We start from the raw sequence: 18,373 nt of genomic DNA on the forward strand, positions 1-18,373 counted from the left end.
AGCTCAGGGCTTTGTTCTCAAATGTGTACAATGTCAAATGAGCATGAGGCTGGAAGTCAAACCTTCATTCACAAGGGTCAAAGAAAACATTCTTCTCTGACCATTTTGGCCTCCATCTTTGTGTCCTTGGCTGATGTGACTGTCTGTCAGATGTGCCCCAGCTCCTACAATCTAAAAGGTCAAGTGTCTGTAAACCGGCGCCTCCATCACCATCTCTTCAATACCTCTTCCACTTCAGCAGCTGTTCTAGGCTGGTTGGCAATGGAGAGGTTCTGAAGTTCTCAACCAACGGGTCGCAACCCCTTTGGGCTTGAATGAACTTTTCACAGGGGTCGCTAAGACCATCAGAAAACATATATGTTTACATCGTGATTCATAACAGTAGTAAAATTACAGTTATGAAGTAGCAACAAAAATAATTTTGTGGTTGGGGGGTCACCACAACACGAGGAACTGTATTAAAGGGTTACAGCTTTAGGAAGGTTGAGAACCACTGATCTAAAGAGAGCTGGGGTTCAAGGAGACTACCGAGGGAGAGGATGAAATGAGGGGACTCTGGGGGTTGGGTACATTGGGTCATTTTTAACATCTTTAAAGGTTCACAGGTTCAAAATTGGAATCATTTTTCCTGAGTAGTTGTTGCTTGCAGGTTGTGAATGTCTTTGAATGTGATCCTCCTCCTGCCTGGACCCTGGACCTCAGGACAGACAGACAGACGTATGGTTGTTTGAGGAAGACTGCCTCAGAGGGGAGGAGTAATGCCAACAGGAGTCCGTACCCACACACATTACACGAACCACAAGTGGCCGCGAACTCCACTGAGACCTCTACGGCTATCCTGCTGCAGTGATACAGTGAACCCCCGGGCCACATGTCTGTCAAACAAGCAGTGCACCCCAGCTCTTGATCCCAACTGTGTCTTGAATAAGTCACTAGCCCTACAGGAGCACAACCCTGCACAGGGACTATGCTGGTTTTAAAAATCCACAATGGACTAGAGATAGATCTACGGGAGATGCTATCAAAGGCAAGGCCACACCCTTAACATTTCTCTTTGATTGACGGGCCCCTTCCAATCAGCTGGTCTAGCTAGGTATATCCAGATAGGAATGTGTCATCCTGATCTAGGGAGGGGCCGTGCCGGTTAGTTATTTGTCAACTTGACATAAACCGGGGTTGTCTGGGAAGAGGGACACTTAATTGAGTAAATGTCTCCATCAGATTGGTCTGTGAGGCAGTTTCTTGATTCATGATTGGTGTGGGTGGGCCCAGTTCATGGTGGATGATGTACCCCAGGGCAAGGGGTCCTGGATGGTTGAGAAAGCCAGCTGAGAAAGACATGGGGAGCAAGCCAGTAAGAAGCACTCCTCCATGCCCTTTGTTTCAGTTCCTGCCTCCAGGCTTCTGTCTTGAGTTCCTGCCTCAGGGAACACGGTTGGGAAGGCACACAAGATTCCACAGAGCAGAGCTGTGAATGCCGAGAGAAGTCAAATGCCTGTAAAGACTCCTCTGTCTCAGGCAGAAGCTCAGTGCTGTCACCCTGGACACGACCCTGATACTCACTGAAAAGCTCCAGGAAGAGGAAAGAAAGCCGTGCTTTTGTTATTCCTTGTTCAAACCTCAAGGCAGAAGCAGTCTGATAACGTTCTGCCTTTTACCCATGTAGCATCAGAAATCTTTCCAGCTTGGAGCTGAGGTTTTAAGATAACCATGATTTCTAGTGCTTTCAGAAATAGCCCCATTTACACAGAACGTCTTGATTGCCCAAGTAGGATAGTCACGGAGATGTTCAAAATCAACGGGAGTCTCTATTTTCCCAAGATATCTTTGGATCCCCTCCACCCCGTTCATGCAAGAATTACTTTTGAAACACACATGGCTTGTGCAAACACGGGGTCAGAATCCATAAACGCTGGTGATGTTTTACTCTCTGATTTTAAAACTGCTAAATTTGATTAGAATCATATGGCTTTCATGTCCATAAGACTGAAGTTTAGTTCACCTGCGAACAGAAAAGTCTGAAAACTACAGTTGTAGTTGTGTGGATCCTGCCTGTAGTTCAAGCACTTGGGAGACTGAGGTAGGAGTAGATCAACTCAAGAACTAGCCTGGGTTACATAGTGAGTTCAAGGCAAACCTGGGCTACCATGTTAGTCCTTCTCTGAAGGAAGGAAAGAGGGAGGAAGGAGTATGGGAAGGAAAGGAGAGAAAGAGAGGGAGGGAAGAAAGAAAATCGGAGCAGAAAAGAATATATATGCATACACACACACATATATCTCCCCCTATTTTTAAAAAATGCAAGTTAGCCCTGGAATGTGAGCATAATTTGGTATATTCAGCTATTAATCAAAATGTGGCAGCTTTCACAAATTCATTTCATAAACAGCATTACAGCGCATATTTATATAGAATGTTCAACTAGACTATTCAGCTTAGCAAAGAGACCTCAGAACTTCACTGGAGTCGAAAGATAGAAACATCATTTCCAGGGCTCTTGGTGAGCTGGGAGCCGAGCGGTCCTGAGGTGCTGCTTCCACTCAGGCAGTTCCAAGGACCTGAAGTCTGGAGCACAGCATCAGGCGACCTCCCTCTGGGAAGGCTACTCCGGGCGCTGGCTCAGGCATGGCCTCTGAACAATGGTAATGACTACGTTAATGTCCCATGTGCTCTTAAGAGGGTCATTTAAATGAATTCAAGTGAACACAAGTCCACTTCAATGAATTGATGTTGCCCGGTCAGCCGAGCCCTCTGCCAGGAGTGAGTCTGCAAGCCTTACACAGCCCCTTCACCGAGGGTGATCGGGAGGCCCAGCCTCGGTCCAGGCCCAGACGAACACAGTCGTGAGTGTTAAGTCTAGACCCAGAGTCCTGAGAGCTTTGAGAGTGTCCCCCTCCCACATATTTCAAGTGACCACAATACTGAAATTATAACTCATTATGCCAAGAACAAGTAGACATTCTTCTGTCATCTTTAATATCACCTGTAAAATACCTTCAGAATGGCAAGTTTTACTCTGAAAGCCCCTTCCTGCTCTGACAGGGAAGAGTCCAGATATCCCTGAGGCACCATGGTCTCTCTAGGCAAAGCTCTGAGCCTGAAGCCTCTCTCTCTCTGTCTCTCTGTCTCTCTCTCTCTCTCTCTCTCTCTCTCTCTCTCTTCCCCTTCTTCCTCTTCCTCCTCCTTTTTTCTTTTCTTTCTTTCTCTTTTCTTTTCTTTTCTTTTCTTTTCTGGGTTTTTTGCTGTTGTTGTTGTTTTTCCAGACCAAGTTTCTCTGTAGCTTTGGAGTCTGTCCTGGTACTCGCTCTGTAAACCATGCTGACCTCAAACTCATGGAGATCTCCCTGCCTCTGCCTCCCAAGCGCTGGAATTAAAGGCGTGCACCACCACCCCCAGCTGTACTTGGCTTTTAAAAATACAGTGTGTGGGGCATAGAGAGATGGCTCAGCAGTTAAGAGCACTTATTGCTCTTCCAGAGGACCTGGGTTCAGTGCCCAGCAGATGGTGGCTCACAACCATCTGTAACTCCAGTTTTCAGCAGCTGATGCGCTCTTTTGACCTCCTCCACAGGTACCAGATACATATGTGGTACACATACAGCCTAAGCACTCATTCACATAAAATAAAAGAAACAAATCTTTAAAAAAAAAAGTCTTAAAAAGTAAATGTGTCCAGGCCAGAGATGGCAAGTATAATTATTCAGAGATGAAATAGCAGAATACATATTCAATTTGTGAACTAGAAATATAATATATATAACTCATATGTTATATAGATATACCAAGCATATAATTAAGTGCTCTAATATGATAATATAGCATATGTCCTAGATATAGACTATAGTACACATGCATTTTATATAAGCAGTTTATATAATACTATGTGTCCTAGAAATATGATATCATAAATAAATATAAGTAAATAAATTATAAGATAGCGCATATTCTAGCCGGCGACTCCAGAAAGCCGTTGAACTGCGGTGACAGAGGCTTCCATCCCTGCTGCTAATTCTCTAATGACAGAGGTGGGATTGACTTTCAGGAGAGATTTAAAAGGCATCAGCCTCTAAACACAGCCTGGGCCTCTCCCTCCCTCACCCTCCCTCCACCCTCCCCCGCGGTAAAGGTTGCACCAGTTAATGGATTTCAAAGTCAAGAATCTAATGCTAATCTAAGTATTTGCTTATACGCTCTCTGAAGTCTCGACAGATTAGGTTTGGAAGTATTTCCATAGATCATATCTGCATAATCTAATAGAGATGACTTCAGGAACGCGGAAGATGCTTTCCTGTGCTGTGCTTGCCAGCGCACACCGCGCCTCGTCGGTAGCATTAGGAAAGCATGCGCTTTTTTGTTTGAATTTTAAAAATTGTTTGCAGCCAATTTCCGGAACAATGCTGCAGGGTTTTAGAGAATATTCTCTTTCCATTTGGGAAGGCACTCTCTTGGCTAAAGCAACAGGGGAGAGATGGCCGGCCCCAAGGATACGCAAGAGACAGGCGCCCCCGTGAAGTTTGTGTAATGTAATTGACTTTGTTAGAGGTCGGTCAGGAGTCATGTGATTTCCACCTCCAGGGAGCGTCATGCATCACCCACATGAGATCCCACTTATTTAAATAGTTCCCTTTAAAAATGTGCGATGGGCCCATCACTTCGTCAGCACCCACCCTTCTCAGCTGCAGTGGGATTTCTGAATCCATATGCGAGGCCCACGACTCAGAATGAATGCCGTCTCTTTGCCTCTTTTGACAAGAGAGCCAGGGCAGAGAACTGTCACATTTCCCACTCCCAGGCAGTCCCCGGGGACTCCGGAGAGATTTCCCTAAGCTAATGTCTTTGTAGGAGATCAGAAAAGATTAGACTCTTAAAACTTCAATTCTCCTAATGTAAGTAAGTTCTCCCACTGTGCAGAGCAGGTCACTGCAGGCCTGGTAGGTGGGGACCGAGAGGCCAGCATCACACAAGCAAAGCACGAGTGTACACTAAAACACCCTGCAGCTCACCCAGACTGCCGTGCTTTCTCCCCTGTGTGGGCTTGGTTTTCCCCATCTGGCCTTTTCCTTGAGTGTAAATTTTGCCTGTACCTGAACCTTGTTCCACAGCGACACAAGCCTCATGATGAGCACCGGGCCCTGCCAGCCCTGTGTGACAGAGGCAACCAGATCCTGACTTTGCTAAGCTCCATAGAGCCCTCAACAGCTCTCAAGATGGGGGTGGGAGGCAGATCAACGAGCAGAATCTAAGACACCTGAAACAGTCATTACCAATGGCATTGAGTGGCGGACGACCCCAAACTGGAAGGATGGGGCGAGGGCTTCTTTAGAGTCACCGTGCTGAGCAACAGACCTGAAGGAAAGGCCAGCCTTTGGCTGAACCAGGGAGATGCAAAAGCAGGGGCCAGAGAGAAAGTACCACAGGAGTGGAGATGAGAGCCAGGACTGGTGGCACAAGCTTGTCATCTCAGCTACCAAGGAACTGAGGCAGGAGGATCAAAGGTTCAAGGTCAGCCTGGGCTACACAGCAAAACCCAATTGCCAAAGGGAAAGTAAAAAGAGCTGGCATTGTAGCCCAGAGGTAGAGCGCCTTCACAGGTGCAGTGCCTTCAGAGCGTGCAGTGCCTTCACAGGCGCAGTGCCTTCACAGGCGCAGTGCCTTCACAGTGCGCAGTGCCTTCACAGGTGCAGTGCCTTCACAGCGTGCAGTGCCTTCACAGGTGCAGTGCCTTCACAGGGTGCAGTGCCTTCACAGGTGCAGTGCCTTCACAGGGTGCAGTGCCTTCACAGCATGCAGTGCCATCACAGGGTGCAGTGCCTTCACGGCATGCAGTGCCTTCACAGGGTGCAGTGCCTTCACAGTGTGCAGTGCCTTCACAGGTGCAGTGCCTTCATGACGTGCAGTGCCTTCACAGGGCGCAGTGCCTTCACGGCGTGCAGTGCCTTCACAGCGTGCAGTGCTTTCACGGTGTGCAGTGCCTTCACAGGGCACAGTGCCTTCACAGGTGCAGTGCCTTCACGGCGTGCAGTGCCTTCACAGGTGCAGTGCCTTCACAGTGTGCAGTGCCTTCACAGGTGCAGTGCCTTCATGACGTGCAGTGCCTTCACAGGGTGCAGTGCCTTCACAGGGTGCAGTGCCTTCACAGGGTGCAGTGCCTTCACAGCGTGCAGTGCCATCACAGGGTGCAGTGCCTTCACAGCGTGCAGTGCCTTCACGGCGTGCAGTGCCTTCACAGGGTGCAGTGCCTTCACAGGTGCAGTGCCTTCACAGGTGCAGTGCCTTCACAGTGTGCAGTGCCTTCACAGGGTGCAGTGCCTTCACGGCATGCAGTGCCTTCACAGGGTGCAGTGCCTTCACAGCGTGCAGTGCCTTCACAGGGTGCAGTGCTTTCACAGCGTGCAGTGCCTTCACAGGGCGCAGTGCCTTCACAGCGTGCAGTGCCTTCACAGTGTGCAGTGCCTTCACACGGTGCAGTGCCTTCAGAGTGAGCAGTGCCTTCATAGGGTGCAGTGCCTTCACAGGGTGCAGTGCCTTCACATGGTGCAGTGCCTTCACACCATGCAGTGCCTTCACAGTGTGCAGTGCCTTCACAGGTGCAGTGCCTTCATAACGTGCAGTGCCTTCACAGGGCGCAGTGCCTTCACGGCGTGCAGTGCCTTCACAGCGTGCAGTGCCTTCACGGTGTGCAGTGCCTTCACAGGGCGCAGTGCCTTTACAGGTGCAGTGCCTTCACAGTGTGCAGTGCCTTCACAGGTGCAGTGCCTTCATGACGTGTAGTGCCTTCACAGGTGCAGTGCCATCACAGGGTGCAGTGCCTTCACAGCGTGCAGTGCCTTCACAGCGTGCAGTGCCTTCACAGGGTGCAGTGCCTTCACAGCGTGCAGTGCCTTCACAGGGCGCAGTGCCTTCACAGGTGCAGTGCCTTCACAGGGCGCAGTGCCTTCACAGGGTGCAGTGCCTTCACAGGGTGCAGTGCCTTCACAGGGGGCAGTGCCAACACAGGGTGCAGTGCCTTCACAGGTGCAGTGCCTTCACAGGTGCAGTGTCTTCACAGGGGGCAGTGCCAACACAGGGTGTAGTGCCTTCACAGGTGCAGTGCCTTCACGGCGTGCAGTGCCTTCACAGGGTGCAGTGTCTTCACAGGTGCAGTGCCTTCACAGGTGCAGTGCCTTCACGGCGTGCAGTGCCTTCACAGGGTGCAGTGCCTTTACAGGGTGCAGTGCCTTCACAGGGTGCAGTGCCTTTACAGGGTGCAGTGCCTTCACGGCGTGCAGTGCCTTCACAGGTGCAGTGCTTTCACAGGGTGCAGTGCCTTCACAGGGTGCAGTGCCTTCACAGCGTGCAGTGCCTTCACGGCGTGCAGTGCCTTCACAGGGTGCAGTGCCTTCACAGCGTGCAGTGCCTTCACAGTGTGCAGTCCCTTCACAGCATGCAGTGCCTTCACAGGGTGCAGTGCCTTCACAGGGTGCAGTGCCTTCACAGGGTGCAGTGCCTTCACATGGTGCAGTGCCTTCACATCATGCAGTGCCTTCACAGCGTGCAGTGCCATCACAGGTGCAGTGCCTTCACACCGTACAGTGCCATCACAGGGTGTAGTGCCTTCACAGGGTGCAGTGCCATCACAGGTGCAGTGCCTTCACAGGGTGCAGTGCCATCACAACATGCACAAAGCCCTGGGTTCAGCCCTCAGCAGTAAAAAAATAAACAAATAAATAGAAGAAAAGGAAGAACAAAGAGCATGCAGTGGGCAGCCCCTCATAGGTTGAGTAGGGGAAGTCAAGCTAATACATGAACAAGTGGACATAGAAGAATGAGTGGGACCCATGAGAAAAAACTTCTTTGTTTGCTTGTTTGTTTTTGATTTTTTTTTTCAAGACAGGGTTTCTCTGTGTAGCCCTGGCTGTCCTGAACTCTGTAGACCAGACAGGCCTTGAACTCAAAGGTTTGCTTGTTTCTACCTATTAAAAGAAATGTTTTTAAAGCTTTATGTCAATACACACGCACACAAGTACACACACGTGCACTCAAACACACACAGGTATACACACATGTACACACACACACACAAACACACACACTATATGTTCTCAACCCATTTATTCTTAGCCAGCCCAAATACAAAGGAAGTTGAGCCTGGCTCATATGCGACAAGCTGAAAGAACCCCAGCCAAGGCTATGCAGGGACACTTGGCGGCTGCCTGGGAGGAGGGCGAGGGAGTCTGGCAGACACTCAGTCATCCTTCCATAGGGTAGAGCTCCCAATTCGACATTTTAAAGAAGCACCTTGACAACCACATCACAGACCTAGCAGAGACGGCGAGCTCTCTGGGGACAGTTTTTGTGAATGGGTCTATGTCCTGTGAATGAGTCCCTGCAGCCCTGGGACTGAGAGTCCGGGGGACTCAGCAGAGTTCATTCGTGTCCAAGAAGCATATGCAAACATAGCATACATAAACAGCAGAAAACAGGCCAACCTCCATGAGGCCCACAAAGAAAAATAAACTTTTACCAAAACTGGTTTATTTATTTTAAAAGTAGCTTTATTACCTATTTTCTTAAGTATGTATTTAGAGTTATTTGTCCCAAGTTTATTTTGAAGCAAGCAAAACATTCCAAGGAGAGACTACCCCCTTTCCCTCCCTCCCTCCCTCCCTCCCTCCCTCCCTCCCTTCCTTCCTTCCTTCCTTCCTTCCTTCCTTCCTTCCTTCCTTCCCCCCCCCCATCTCTCTTTCTCTCTCTCTCTTTCTTTAGTCTGGTTTGGTTTTGGTTTTGAGACAGAGTCTTACTATTATACAGCTTCAGGTGGGCTAGAACTATGCAGGCCAGGCTGGCCTCAGACCTACAGCAAAGTCTACCTCCCCAGTGCGGGATTACAGGGCACCACCACGCCCAACCCAGAGCAGGGCAGGGTTCCACCACTGCAGTGGTGGAAGTTACCAGTTTGAGAGAATCTTGAATCACCTGGGAGGTGGGCCTCTCCCACACCCAGCAGGGCTTACCTTGATCACACTCACTGATGAGGGAGGGCTCACCTTAGTTTTGTGACTCCCTAGGCAGGGTGGTTCTGAACTCTGGAAAACAGAGAAAGAGAGCTGACTCTGGACTGTGTGCTGGGGGCTCTTGCTTTTTCATACATCAGTTCCTCTGCTGTGCCTTCAGAAGTTGAGGTCAGTCCTGGTGCCCTAGGCAGCCCCTCAGAGCCTCACTCTTCTGCACCACAGGGTCAGAAGCTGTCCCTGAGACTCTTGAGACTCCTGACTACCACATTGGCTTCCCTGTGGTATGTTTTAGCAAAATCCCCATTGTTTTGAAAACCTCTGTGGCCTGCAGTGGAACCTCTGCCTGCTTTAGTTACTCAGCCTTGTGGACTTCACCTGTAGAAGTGTCCACAGACTGAATGTGAGTACACTTCTCTAACCCAGCATGGCTGATGACCCTGACCTCAGCTTTTGGTCCCACTGGCCCTTAGACACCTGCTTTTCTTGTTGAGGACAGAGTCACACGAGATTCCGCAAATCACAGCATCACTCTGAGACTTGAGACCGAACCCAGAACTAAGCTTAGGAGCCCTTTCACTCCCCAGCCTGCATCCATTTTACTCCAGCCCTGGGAATTAGCCTGAGTCTGCCAAGGCAACTCCAAGTTCAAAGTCAAATCCATCCGACCTGTGAACTTAAAGAAAGCAGGACGAAGGCCAACTAAAAACTGCCCAGGAGGATGAATGAGTGCCTTCAGCACACAGCCAGATCTCCGGGGGAGGGCAGGCTAGCAAACCCCTTTATGCAGCACCCTCGACGGCTCCCCTCCTTCCCTGGCAAGACCAGACTGGTGCTTTTGCTTCTCCTTCCTAGCCCGTTTTCCCTTGCAGCACCTGCCACTCAGACTCTGCCTTTACAGCAAGACTCCTTTTCCAAAACCAATCTATATTCAAATGAGCAAGAAATTATCAATTTCTTGTGTTTCTGTGGCTAAACTCAAGTTCCACTTTGGGTCTCTATAGTAAAAGTCTGGTCACTGTGCAATGACATAGTCCCCCCTGCCCCAATAGGGCCTTATTACTCTCACATGTAACCACTGGAGGAGTGAGAGAAGCTTTGCATTTCTCATGGGACCCCAAGTGGGTGCCAGCTTTGGAGTACGACTCCTGGTTGGTCAGGTGCAGTTCTTCATTTTTTTTAATTAATTAATTTATTTATAAAAAATTTCCACCTCCTCCCCACCTCCCTTTTCCCTCCCCCTCCCCACCTCTCCCTCCCTCTCTAGTCCTAAGAGCAGTCAGGGTTCCCTGCCCTGTGGGAAGTCCAAAGTCTTTCCCCCTCCATCCAGGTCTATAAAGGTGAGCATCCAAACAAATCAGGCTCCCACAAATGCCAGTCCATGCAGTAGAATCGAAACCCAGTGCCATTGTCCCTGGCCTCTCAGTCAGCCTTCATTGCCAGCCACATTCAGAGTATCCAGTTTGATCATATGCTCCATAACTCCCAGTCCAGCTGGCCTTGGTGAGCTCCCATTAGATCAGTCCCAGTGTCTCAGTGGGTGGACGCACCCCTCATGGTCCTGACTTCCTTGCTCATGTTCTCCCTCCTTCCGCTCCTCATTTGGACCTTGGGAGCTAAGTCCAGTGCTCCAGTGTGGGTCTCTGTCTCTATCTCCATCCATCGCCAGATGAAGGTTCTATGGTGATATGCAAGATATTCATCAGTGTGGCTATGGGACAAGGCCAGTTCAGGCACCCTCTCCTCTGCTGCCCAACCTGAGAAAGTGGGGAGACACTCACAGCTCACAGCTTCCATTGGATTCTCAGACACAGTTCTTGTTTTCATCCACCATTGCCTATGGGACTCAGGCAGAATGGTGGCCTTGCCCATGTTTCAATCTCCCTGGGAAAACAGGGCCTGAGTCTGAAGACCTTGAAGGGGAGACGTCCCCAGATCACCTAGGAGGCTCGGTGCCATCTCCTAGGTGCTTGGAAGTGAGGCTCTTTCCTGGCCACAGTCGTTCTGAGGGGAAGAGCAGAAAAGGTCTCCGGGACACAAGGACGGTGAGAACTGGGGGAGGGTGAGAAGATGAACTTGACCCAGAGTCTCCAGGACACCTTGAGTCAGCCCAGGCACACCTGGAGCAGAATTCTGACCTACAGCAGTGCAAGAAAGGGAAGCTTCTCTGGCCACTAAGCGTGCGATGCCTCGTTCAGAAGCCATGGGAATGTGTGAGCCTGGGCTCACAGTACTCCCCAACTGCAAGGAAGCCAGGAATGTAGACACTTCGTTGATTGTAAGAGTGCCTCCTCCACCTTTCCAGGGACACAGGAAATCCAGGGGCTCTCTGTGCAGTCATCCAGGTGACAATCACAAGCAAAGTTTTTTCCAGCATCACACCTCCCAGGACTCCAAAGGAAGCTGGAGTCTGGTCATCCTCTCACCTCAGGTCTACAAGCCGTGTGGGGTGTCAGCAATCCAGTCTGGGAAGACAGCTCAGTCAGTAAAATGCTGGCTGTACAAGGGTAGGAACGCACCCAATCCCTGCTGTCCACATAAAAACGCAACCTATCATCCATATATACGTAAATATAGTGGTGCACACTAGTGATCCCAAAGCTGGAGAGGGGAAGGCACACCGATCCCTGGCGCTCACTGGCCAGCTAGCCCAGTCTACTTATCAAGTTTCGGGCCAGTAAGAGACCCTGTCTCAAAATAAAGACAGACGGCCCTGGAGAATGATACCAAAGGTTCCCCTGAGATCTCCACATGCGTATCCGAACACACGCACACATACACCTGTACGCACAAACAAACACACAAACGTTGTGTGTTGTCGTAGCATGTGACCTGGAGGCAGCATCCAGTTCATCACACCTCCATCCCCATTGTTCACGTATTTCATTCAACTAAAGGAGGCAGGACAGCACAGTAGAGCACACCTGCAGCGCTCCCATTTTGTGGATGGCAACACTGAAGCCCGGAGATATTAATCTCTTGCCTGAAATCACACTGTACCAGGCTGGGCTTTGACCTTCAGCCTTTAAGCTTCCCCACCATTTACTATTAACTTATGTGATTCAACTCATCTTGGAGATTGTCTGTGTGGGGGCATGGCTGAATGCTGGGAAAAGCCAGAGAGGACAACGAGGGCCAACACACACACCGACTGAGTTCCCAGCACCCAGCCTTCCATCGCCAGCTCCAGGTGTTCCCTCCGTTCTGGGTGAGCGGCTGATCATCCCAGACTGTACTTCTCTGCCTGTGTCCTCTGGAGTCTCTGTCCCCAATTCCCCCCATATGTGTTTATGAAAGGCAGGAGGTCAACAAAGATGCCATATACCTGCACAGGACAGGGCTCATTTCCCAAGTACTGGGACGGAGTGACAACTCTGTCTCTGTCTACGCATCCACTTAGATGATAAATCAGCAGGGACGTGGGGACAGACTCCAGACTCCCTAAGGTCATTGCTTCAGCAAGGCTAGCCAGATGACGGATTGATCTGAGTTCCCTTCACTTCCATCTCTCTCAGGCTGTCACTGTCTCTGGGAAGCCCTCTTACTCTTGTTCCTGTCCGGTGTCACTTGTTGCCCTTGTTGTCTGGGACAAACAGTTCTGGCAGGTGCTACATCCCCTCTCTGGGAAACTCCCTGACAACAGAAGCCAGAGTTTGTACCTTTGGATGTCACTGCCCAGCAAACAGGGCATGGTGAGAAACAGGTGCGTCTGAGACTGTCTGGTTGCCCATAGTGACGACCTCCTACAATCCTTCAGGGCTTAGAGGCCACGTGAGAGAAAGAACCAGGAGTCTCCAGCTTCAGCCTTGGGCCTGGCAGAGTAGCTTCTGCTGTCAAACCTGCAGGGTCTATGCTCTCGTTCCTCAGACTGTCCTTCCCCTAAAATGTATTAAAGGACACAATGCAGGGACCCTTTGCATACAGGAGCTGTACATGTTACTGATACCCCAAAGCGCCTGGCCCCAGAAAGGCAACCTCCTTCTTTCTCTTCCTTAGTTCTCAGTGGCTCTGCAGGTCCCCAGTGCTGGACAGGCCCAGGGGACAAAGGGAACTCACGAATAGCCTGTGCCCTCAGAAGGGCACTAACAGAGGAGCCTGGATGTTCCCTTTAATCCTCACAAGAGCTTCTCAAATTGGCTAATCTCATTCTGTTTTGCCAATGAGAAAAAAGGATTAGCCAGGCGAGCCTGCTGTGCAAGGTCATAAGCCACAAAGTGACAGGGCTTCCCTTTCCCTCTGAGCCTGCCTGCTCTGCCAGCTCTTCAATAAGCCCCTCATGGCCTTTCCCTGTGAGTTTTGGGGCCTTCCTGTGGCTCCCCAACCTTACACACTCTCCTGCTATCCTGGCCCCTCCCTGTCTTCCATCTATCTGTTGGCTTAGGGATTGGGTATATCACCCCACACAGTGCATGGCTAGCATGGTAGCAGAAGCTTCGCTTGGTTAAAAACAGCATTCGCCCCAGCTGGGATCAGGACTTAAAATCTTTTTGGTGGTCAGTTTTTCACTCCACATCCTGTGAATTCTTGCCCACTCCTCCACAAACTACCCCACACCACAAGTAACATTTTTAGTGACTATCTCATCTTCAAAGCAACGCCCACTTGTAGGTGTTTATGGGGTGACTGCTGTATGTGGGAACTACATACGATAGACACGGGGAAGCCAAAGAGAGGTGCCCTGTGCACTGTGCCCACTGTCAGGCAGGGCAAGACAGCAGCACTCACCAGGTAAGGAAATAAGAGCAGTGCCCGTGTGAAAGCAACCCTGTGACGGACAGGCAAATGGCGGCACCAGGAGACTCAGAACAAGTCAACCTGCACGTGCCTGACAGAGTCCTGCCTGCTCCTTGGTGTCCAGAGCCAAGGCTCCAGCTTGCTTCTAGCGCGTTCCTCTCTCCGTGTAAGAACAAAGAGATGTACGCCTTCATTAGTTAGACCTCTGCAGAGCTCTACATCAAACCCCAGCATTCAAATTTTAAAAGTTTGATCAGCTGAGAAATAAGGATATTAAATATGATTAAATATGATTGCAGCTGAGGGTACAGACTGCTCTTCCATTGCTCGCTTTGATTAAAAAAAGCTATCTGAGCTGCGAGGCTGAAAAGTTAAATGCGACGAGGAAAAAAAAATAAAAGCCTGCGAATCTGCTGTCAGTCTTACTTTTGGTGAGGAAATCGCATTGTTCACGAAGCATTCGTCACCACCTCGAGAGCACATGAGCTAGCGTCGGCAGCGAATATTCTCCTCTCCCCCTTAATCGCTAAGAATAAGAGAGATCACGATGAATAAAAAGTTATCCCTATGATTCTTTAGGGAACATGAGAGAGGCCACTGTTTTGAATGACCCACAGACCGGAAGCCGCGGTTCCTACGCTGGGGTTTAATTGGTGCCGTATTGGAGTTTAAATAGTAATAAAGTTCTTTGTCCTCGAGTTATGAGGGGAAATTGCCCATAACACTGTGTGGATTACAATACCTGAGTTACCACTCTTGTCCATCTCTTTGCCTGTAAATGATTGGTTTGGTTTGGTTTTATAGCTGCTCTGAGCATCTCTCATGCCTCCCTCTACCCCTTTGAGGTTGCACCAGAGGTGCTGAACTTTGGGGAGTTTTCAAGGTGGTTTGGGCATGACAAGAACAAAACAAATAGTACCATGGTGAAGATGGGGGGAGGTGTTCTCATGCAAGGCCAAATGTCATCTTCAGTTGTCTTAGAGATGAAACAGATGCCAATTTTTTTTTAGAGAGAGAGAGAGAGAGAGAGAGAGAGAGAGAGAGAGAGAGAGAGAGAGATCCTAGGTACTAATAGCTCACTTATCTCAACCTTCTAATTGAAGAGTTGGCTGGGGCTCAAACATGGTCCTGACCAACTTCAGCCCTCGGGATGTCACCGGAGAGGAAAGGGGTCAACCACAAAGGAGTCTGTTGTCAGAGAGAGATTGCTGTGAATGTGAAAGGGGGGCAGGGGAGTGCAAAAAAAAAAATTTTTTTATAAATCATTCAAAGACGCACTTTATGGAAAAGTCCACCAAAACCAGAATCCAGAGGTGGCTTTGGAAAGGGAAAACTAAAACCCTTGGTTTGAACTGCATGTGGACAAGAGCCAGGACAGGGGAGACTCTCACGCCAGCACTCAGGAGGCAGAGGAAGGACGGTCAAGTTTGAAACTAGCCTGAGCTACAGGGTAAGTTCTAGGCCTGTCTGGGCTACATTGCAAGACCTTGTCTCAAAAATCGAACAAAAGGAGTAGAAGGGGAGAGGAGAAGAAGGAATCAGAGTGGGAAAAAAATGTACGCCTCGATAAAAATGATTTAAAAAATTAAAACAAGGTAAATAAATTGGATTTGAGCTAAACAGCAGGAAATCTTTTATTGAAAGTCTGTCCTGTGTAATATTTGGGACATACATCTAATCTGAATAGCATTGTTTGTTATTGGCATCCTGTACTTTACCTGCTGGCAGTCCGAGGCAGGAGGCCTAAGTTCATCTCTTTTTGTCTTCCTTGGGTTTGTCCCAAGGAGCCCCATAGCCAGGCTCTGAAAACCCACAGGAGACCCTAGCAGGGCTGGGTCTCAGGCAGGCTGGAGACAGAACCCAAGGCTGAGCGCACAGCCCTTGGTCCCTTATTCTATGTCTAGATGAGGAAAATGCTGAGAATCCTCCTTGTTCCCATTGGAAGTTGCATGTCTTGCACATCGAATGCTACACTGGGCTGGGGGCTGCAGGGAAGTTCCAGAGGCAGGCGCTTGCAGGGCTTTCTCCTTGGCCTGTACCTCCCACCAGGTGAGAGACAGTGCTTACTGGGAACACAGAGGCAGGAACACCAAGCTTGAACGTGCCTCAGAGTGCTGAGGAGACGGCTCAGTCCATAAAGTACTTGCCTCACAAGCATGAGCATCTGAGTTCTGATGTCCAAGACCCATATTTAAAAAAACAAAAACCGAGGCCGTGGTGGTGCATGCCTGAAATCTGTGATGAAAGACAAAAGCATTGGAACCCCAGAGGCACACGAAGCAGTCTGATCAGTGCAACAAAGTACTGTGCTGGTTAGAGACGTCTCCGAAAGGTAGAAGGCACCAGAAGTTGCTCTTGGACCTCCACAAGCATGCTGTTCATACTCAGACCACACACACACAAATACACACACACACACACACATACACATACACACACACAGTATTGTCAGGAAGGCTTTCTGAGAACCCACAGACTTCGGCCCCACCCTCAGAATTCTGTAGGTCTCAGAGGCCCCAGTAATCTATACTTTTAAAATATTTATTTTATTATTTTAATTTGGTATATGGGTATGTGTATATGGGCATGTGCATGTGTATATGGTTATGCATTTGTGTATATGGGCATGGCCATGTGTTTATGGGCATGGCCATGTATATATGGGCATGAGCATGTGTATATGGGCATGAGCATGTGTATATGGGCATGGCCATGTGTATATGGGCATGGCCATGTATATATGGGCATGAGCATGTGTATATGGGAATGCGTTTGTGTATATGGGCATGTGCATGTATATATGGGCATGTGTATGTATTTATGGGCATGTGCATATGGGCATGTGCATGTGTATATGGGCATGTGTTTGTATATATTGGCATGCACATGTGTATATGGTCATGCACATGTGAATATGGGCATGTATATGTATATATGGGCATATACATATATGTATGGGGCATGTGTGTGTATATATGGTCATGTGCATATGGGCATGTGCAAGTGTACATGGGTATGAGCATGTGTATATGGGCATGTGCGTGTGTATATGGGTATGTGCATGTGTGTTTGGGTATGTGCATGTATATAAGGGAATGCACATGGGTATATGGGCATGTGCATGTGGATATGGGCATGAGAATGCGTATATGAGTATGCACATGTGAGTGCTGATGTCCTCCAAAGCTAGAGGCATCAAATACCCTTGGAACTGGAGTGAGCGGCAATTGTGACCCATCCAACATTAATTCAAGTCCTCCGGAAGAGTAGTAAACACTTTTAACTGCTGAGCCATCTCTGCAGCCCCAGGAATCGGCATTTTTCAGCAAGCCATCCCCATGCCAGGGGATCCTGGTTCAAAGACACTTTGTGAGAAATGTTGTTTGTACAAGCAATGGTGGCGCACGCCTATAATCCCAGCACTCAGGAGGCAGAGTTCAAGGCCAGCCTGGTCTGCAGAGTGAGTTCCAGGAAGGCCAGGGATATGCAGAGAAACCCTGTCTTGAAAAACAAAAGAACAAAAAAAAACAGGAGAAACAAACAAACAAAAAAATCTGCCTGAGTTCTAAATTCCCCACCCAACCAATCAGCGAAAGGCATTGTTTTTAAATATACCATTAAGCAGCATTTTCTCCAAAGACCATGATTAGCCTTGCACAATTTGCTCATGGGCAGTTTCTACCTTAACAGTGTGATGCCCGCATCAGTGTAAGAAGTAAAATGTCTGCGCACACAGATCTTTCTTGGAGAAATCCACTCTTTGTCTCCGCCTGTATTTTTGTTTCTGGTGTGTAATATAATGTTCCCCATGATGAAGAATTATAAATTCCATAAAAGGGCTATGAATTCTTTGTAATGCTTTACTGATCGGCATATCTGATATTTTTGTACTTGCAAGATGAGTGTAATTACGGAATTTTAGAATCACAATAGAAAATTATAAGATGAAAATAATTATGGAACTTTAGAATTATAATGGAAAGAGAAAGTGGGGGCTTAGAATGTAAGTGTTGCTTGAAAAGGGCATTTTCCTATATTCTCTCCTAGTTAAGTATACAAGAAATCACACTCTTCCAGACAATACCTCATAGATATTAAAGTGTATTATTAAACCCATGTGGGGAGATGGCTCAGAGGGGAGGCCAAGCGTGGCGGTGCACACTTGTAATCTCAGTACTGGGGAGGCAGAAACGGGCTGATCCCTGAGGACTTGATACCTAGCTAGCTTAGGCCTGCCGAGTTCCAGGTCAGCTCTAAAAAACAGAACCAAATAGATGGCCCCTGATAGATGATAGCCAAGGCTGTCTTCGGTCTTCCATGCACACGAGCATGAAGCAAATGGACATGAGACATTAGACACGCTCTCCTGGATGCTATGACACAGAAACTTCCCTCCACAAGTCGATCAGGATCTGAGCAGTATCATCACAGTGCTTGTAAAGTCCCACGTGACCTAGAGTGTCACGAAAGGCATGACTTCCCGTGGCTCTCAGGCTAAAGGCCCAGGGCAAAGTCACGTGAATGTTCATGCTGCAGGCAGATGGGCGGCAGGAGTCGTCTTTTCTCAATAGGTTGATGCAGAGTCTCCATTACAATTTTAATATTTTTGTTTTGTTTACAGATTTGCTTTTGTCATTCTGGTCGTGTGGGTGC

This window comes from Myodes glareolus, chromosome 11, assembly GCF_982192425.1.
Source record: "Myodes glareolus chromosome 11, mMyoGla1.1, whole genome shotgun sequence".
Lineage (NCBI taxonomy): Eukaryota > Metazoa > Chordata > Mammalia > Rodentia > Cricetidae > Myodes > Myodes glareolus.